At 45.0% G+C, this 6,000-nt stretch overlaps 2 long non-coding RNA genes across 2 annotated transcripts; one reads left to right on the top strand and one right to left on the bottom strand.

Moving 5' to 3' along the window:
- Window positions 1–1,111: 1,111 nt before the first annotated feature.
- LOC139827382 (uncharacterized) lies at window positions 1,112–2,699 on the bottom strand. Its single transcript, XR_011737911.1, has 3 exons — window positions 2,431–2,699; window positions 1,413–1,494; window positions 1,112–1,175 (listed from the first exon to the last, which is right to left on the bottom strand). It is a non-coding gene; the product is annotated as an uncharacterized lncRNA (long non-coding RNA).
- A 1,181-nt stretch (window positions 2,700–3,880) lies between these two features.
- Window positions 3,881–5,699, top strand: LOC136097480 (uncharacterized). The gene is made up of 4 exons (XR_011737910.1): window positions 3,881–3,988; window positions 4,290–4,384; window positions 5,041–5,169; window positions 5,275–5,699. It is a non-coding gene; the product is annotated as an uncharacterized lncRNA (long non-coding RNA).
- The last annotated feature ends 301 nt before the right edge of the window (window positions 5,700–6,000 follow it).

Here is a 6,000-nt window from a genome sequence, read left to right as displayed (position 1 = left end):
ATGGAAGAGGAGGGGAAAGACTACGTCAAAGGCTGAAAAAAAAAAAAAATAATAATAACAACAACAACTCCGTGAGAGAAAGGGATATATTTTTATCCTCCCCTGCTGAAGCAATATTACAGATACTTTTCTCCTTCTTTATTAAACTAATCACTATAAATATCACCTATACTAGTATTTCAGGGGCTAAACGAGTAGCGGGACAACTGGATATTTTACTTTTTTTTTTCTTTTTGGTGTTGAGTGTTCCGAGGTGACTAAATTTGCCTTGTTGAGCCTTGTAAAATCCTGACTTAATCATGTAAACTTCTGTGTAAGCAAAATAGACGAAACTTCAAAGGGTCAAAAACCCTTTAGGGATTTGCGAGGAGACGCCAGCAATAGATCCTAATCTGCCTCCAGAATCCTGGCTGTATTTGTCCAAGGAACTGGTACCAGCAGACTCTCGAAGGTAGAGATAGTGGGTTGATTCAGCCTTTATCCCCTTAGAGAGTATTGGCTTTGTGAGGCTCTAGGCAGCGCTTCAACGCCAGGGGATCTTGCCCAAACCCTCTAAAAATGAAGTACAGGAGTAATTTGAGATAATGACTTTGTAACAGGCTTGGGCAGACCTTGGACAGAAGAAGTGAGAGATGTTATCACCTCAGCATTCCTCTTAAAATGCAGTTTTTCTCCCTGCTTATTCCCAGTTAGTCAAAGCTACATTAACATTCCATCCAGGGCTGCTAAACAGAATCTTAATTAGTCCTGATACTCTTGTGCAAGGGGTTTATTCATCGCACTCTTAACTAATGGTTGCTGTCAGGGTATTTTTTTTTCTTCTGTGGGTTCTTTGGGGATATCGTGTTCTGCTGCAAAGCATGACAGAAATGTAATGCGCATGCAAAAAAAAAAAAAAAAAAGGCAAAAAAAAAAGCTTGCAGATCTGAGACTCAGACTGACTCCAGCCTTGTCTAATGGTGAGACATTGTTAGGACTAACGAGAATAACTTCACCAATAGAAACATCCATGTGTCTTCTTTATCTCAAATTTTAATGGTAAATGCTCTTTTTTTTCCCCGTGACAGAAAATATTACTAAGTTGTTAGTGTTTTAAAGCAGTTCACGCAACTCCCACTAATTTCGCAGCCCTCCGTATTTTGCATTAGCCACTCGTGGCTCGGTATTTAATGAGTCTGTAGGTGGAGAAGAATTAACAAGTTACTAAACGGTCGGTTGCTCCACTAAGACCTTTCTCTCTGCATTATATCGTATTTATAACCCCGCTTTACAGTCATCCCTCGCTCTGACACGCACACCCACACACCAGTTTCTGGTTCACACGCACACCCTGGTATCTCTCCGCAACTCTCCCATTCGGACTGCCCCGCTGTTAGCAAGGGGAAACTTAGGCGCCCGTAAGTGATACGTACATGTCATTTGATGTGAACATCCCTGAAGGTTATTTGTGGCTTGAGGCTGAGTCGTGACAATGAGCAGCCGCGACACACAACACTAGAAAAAAAAAATAAAAAAAGGAGAAGAGTAGCAGTGGTGACTCGCCATCCGCGCCGGAGTGTAGCGGCTGTTTCGTTTATCAACCGTGGCAGAAGTCGTTATTTGCCTGTAAATCTGCGTTCGGCTACACCGATCTCGGAAACAGATTTATAAGACTATAAGTTATCGTTTCTTTCGTGTTGAGGAAAAGAAATGAGAGTAGAGGGGAAAAAAAAATATGAAAGGTGTTTTTTGGAAATAGGAGGTTCATGTTACCTAGCTGCTGCTTACCCCTATTAAAGACTCCTTCCCATAAGCTTGCGTAACATTGATTACTCACAAAGAGTTCACAATAACTATCGTGTAGCTAAACTAATTGAGACAATCACGCTAAGTTATAGTCAGTCTAAAGGTACCATTGATGTGGTAATGCCTATAGAAAGTCAGACATGCGACTCACTACCATTTAATTGCTCCTTTAAACCTGTTATTACAATGTTAACTGGCTTAAGTATATATTGCTGCCTTTTATTGCCTTGATGTGACAAATTAAAACATACACTCTGGAAAGGGCATTCATTTGCGGACGGAGTTGCAGGAAAAAGGGAGCTGGGCGATGTCAAACCTGTCAGGACGAATTAATTTTAAAACTTGCATTTTGCACTGCAATTCCCACTGCAGTTTCGTTACACGGGGGAAACGTTTTATATATAAGACATGTGACTGCTATATATAATACTATATACACGTATTCCATCTCACACAGATCTGCCGTAAAATCAGCCCCGTCGCGCTGAAAACGAAAAGTCGTTTTGGCTCCGAGACTTCGCCTGATGCTAAATTAGGTGGAGGTTTGGAGGAAAGCAGGAAGGGGGCAACGGTGGACTTTCTACCTCAGCAGAACGCCACACGCCAGTATGGGAGGGGTGGAGGGGGAGGTTTTTCAGCAGTTACCTTGCCTTTTGGCTGCCAGGTCCCAGGCCTGGAGGGGGAGGGGTTACCCACGCTCCAAGAGCCGGGAGCAAGGCAGCGGCCACCGTCCCTGCGGGCTGCCTTTCTTGCTGCTCTTCTTCATGAGAAAGCTCTGCCGAGAGCCCTCAAGGAGGGGTATTAAAAAAAAAAATAATAAAAGAAAAGAAAAGTAATAATAATTTCTTGATTCCCATTGCCAGGGCTGAGCCAGGTTCGGGATCGTTTAAACGCGCAAGGCTGTTCCTCTCCCGCTTCGAGGAGCGGAACCCAGCACTGCATGGCGCTGCGCCGCTCCCCCCCGCGCATCCTACGCGGGCTAGGCTTGGGGGCTTCGTGGGCTCCAGGTAAAATACCCCCCCGCTTCCTTCATGAAGGCATTGAGGTTTACCTCAAGAAAGAAAGACGCTCCTCCCTCCTTCCCCCTTTTTTTTTTTTTTTTTTTTACCTCCTCCGCTCGCGAAAAAATGTCAGGGGGTTAAAATGTCCTGCTTACCCTCGCCCTTGATCTCGGGGAGAGAGGTAAGAGTTGCTGGCACCTTTATGGGACTCAGACCTGCTGCGGCTGCGAGAAACGTCGGCCGCTGCTAACTTTGATCGGCCTTATTCATCCCAGCTGCGCTCTATTTGTTTGTCATTTTGCCCTTTTCTTCCCAGAATCGTTATTTATGGTCTGAAAAGTGAAATGCGCCGCGATTTGCCTTTAAATGGACACTTCTGCAAACGGGGGGATACACCTCCCTCCTTCCCCTCCCCCCACCCTCCCCCTCGCGAGGGGGCTGCCAAAAGAGAAGGGAAAAACCTGTCTCAATCATTATCAAGTCAGCTTTGAATTCATTACTCCAGAGCGTTAACTAATTACCAGATCAGAGAGAAGAAAAAAATAAATATTCCTTTAAATAACTGAAGGTAATTATAACCCTGTTGTTGACACTAACGATTAATAATTGATCAGAAGTTATACACAACAAATTGTCAATTTATCTCCCTATAAAAATGCACATACTTTTTTTTTTTTCTTTTTTCTTGGGCGATTTTTAAGTGCTCGAGCGTCCACACAGCCGCCGTACCAGGACCACTACGACTTTTTTTTTTTTTTTTCTTCTCAAATATTCAGAAGTATTTTGAAAACCTCCTTCATGGTTGACACAAACCCGTGTGGAACAGAAGTGACTTTCGCTGTCGGCCTGTGCTCCTGTCTTTCCGAGGAGGGCCAGGACAGGGTGATCACCCCCGCCCTACTTCTTTCATTTCTTTTGAGTCCCCAGATCCCTGAAGGAGCAAAGTTAACGATGACCGCCCCCGAGGTAGAGCGGCCGCGTCACTCCGTCCCTTACTTTTGCTAAGGGAAAGAGTAGCCGGCTTGGCCCGGATTGGATGTGAAATGGTGACATTCCCCCGTGAGTCACGGCTGGGGCGGGGGGGAAAAGCGGGAAACAGGTCCAGATTGCCGGAGCTCGGCTGTCACCTCGGCCAGGGTGCTTACAGGTAGCAGGCTTCTCCAGAGCCTTCCTGCCTCCAGGTCGCTGCGTGCAGCTCCGAGGTACCTCTCTGCCAGCCTGTGCCCCGCCGATCGCGTTTTCCCTCTGTAGTTTTAATAAAGACTCTGCTTCAGAGCCACCGAGTAATTATCAGGGATTAGATGCATGGGTGCTTTGACTATTCATCGCGGATCTTTTGTTTCTTAACTTTGTTTTGGTTCCGCTTTTATTTCTTTAGAAGCCGGGAACACACCTGGGTTAATAGTTACTGGGTTAAAAAACAAAGGGGTGAACTTTATATTGCTTAATGTGCAATATTACTATTAATAACAATATTTTTCCCTTCATTATTCAATTCCTAAGATGGAAAGACTCTTTTCGACTAATTGAATCGTGAGAAGCTTGCCCAAGCACCCGAAAAAATGTCTGAATGGAGAAGGCAACGAATCGACTTGCATGTAAATTCCACATTTTTTTTTTCTTTTTGAGCTAATAAGCGATAAAATCCTCCCGGTATTGATTACATCCCTGACGCGGTTTCTTAGCTGCGCGGTGTGTCTGAACCGCCTTTAAGTGAGATGTAACATGTGACGAACGCAGAAACTTCCAGTGCCGAGAGGTTTGGTGGTGGTTTGTTTTGGTTTTGGTGGTTGTTGTTTGTTTTGTGTTTGTTTTGTGTTTGTTTGTTTGTTTCCGTGAGGTTGGGCACGGAGGGGCCGCGACGGCGCGGGCTGGGCCGGGTTGCCCAGCCCAAGGCCTCTCCCTCTCCTCGCAGCGGGGCTGCCGGCCTCCCTGGCGGGAGTTAATTGGCAGTCCATTAGGAGGTAGGTTCCACCAAGTAAGGCTAAAGCAAACGGTGCTCCTTGCAAGTTACTTCTTCACCTGGAAATCACCCTTCCCCCCCAAAACCTGGAGACCTCTTCCGCGTGTGGACGTTTGGGAAGGCAGTCCTCATTTTTGTTGCTGGTGGCTTGTGTTTGGTTTTGTTTTATTTTGGGGGTTGGTTTGTTTGTTTGTTTTCTCTGCTGTTTCTTACAGGGGTTAAGATGCAAACGGAGTGAGGAGGGAAAGGCAGGCGTCTATTGTGCTTTGTATTAACTTTCCCCTTATCCAGGCCCGTTCCCCTTCAGCCGCGAGTTGATGTGCAACAGCTATTTCCACGTCTGTCTGTCTGTCCGCTGCTGGTCTGGGCTGCGTGTTACCTCCGTCCCCATCCCTTCCCCCAGTCTCTAGCCAAACAAAGGTGGGCGACGCTTTTTTAATTTTTTTTCCGCTCTCAAAGGCAGTTGGTGAGCAGCTTTCCTGAAACAATAACTCTCTTATTGAGAACAAATGTTGACATTTGCAGGGAGCGAGGAAAAAAGCAGCCCAGGAAGTGCAAAGTGGAAAGCGACCCTCTTCCCATTTGACGACAGCGCCAGTTCCTCCGGGATCCCACCTGAGATTAAAGCCTGAATTTCAATAAATCAGCTCTAATGAAACCTCTGGCCGCGAAGAGGGGAGGGTTTGTCCTTCCCGCTCCAAAACGAACACAAAAACGAGGGGAGGGGGGTGGGGAAAGAGGGAGTAAATATAGAAAGGAGTTGAAATTTTAATCCCAGAGGGCTGATTAGCATCGTTATGAAATAAGCCGTACACAAAGTGATGTATTTTATCGTTCTTCCCTCTTTCTTGCTATATTCAAATAATTGCATTGTTTGTGCCAACAATCTAGCAAGACTACATTTTCCTCCTGCTTTCAATTTTGATTATTAAATCTCAAATGACGTTGAATATGCAGTTCTTGCCCATTAATTTCTTGTTTTAAAAGTAAGTTTATTTGCCAGATCATTTGCGTGTCGCCCATCTGCATCCATTAACCGTTCGTGAATTTCTCAGAGGATGAGAGAAGTCCATTGGGTTTTACATACATAGTGAATACTTAAAAGCGAGTTTTCCAAGTCTTTCTACTTTTCTTTCCAGAAAGAAATCCAGGTCTAAATACTAGCAAGGGTGGGTAAATTATGGAAATCTTTTATAAGTCTTTGGGCGTATAAACATCAAAGGAATGTCGTTAGTCTTTTTTAATCTCTGC

The sequence above is a fragment of the Patagioenas fasciata genome, chromosome 2 (assembly GCF_037038585.1).
Source record: "Patagioenas fasciata isolate bPatFas1 chromosome 2, bPatFas1.hap1, whole genome shotgun sequence".
In the NCBI taxonomy this organism is placed as follows: Eukaryota; Metazoa; Chordata; class Aves; order Columbiformes; family Columbidae; genus Patagioenas; species Patagioenas fasciata.
The sequence above is the reverse complement of the archived record's forward strand: the minus strand, read 5'-3'. Positions and strand labels throughout refer to the sequence as shown.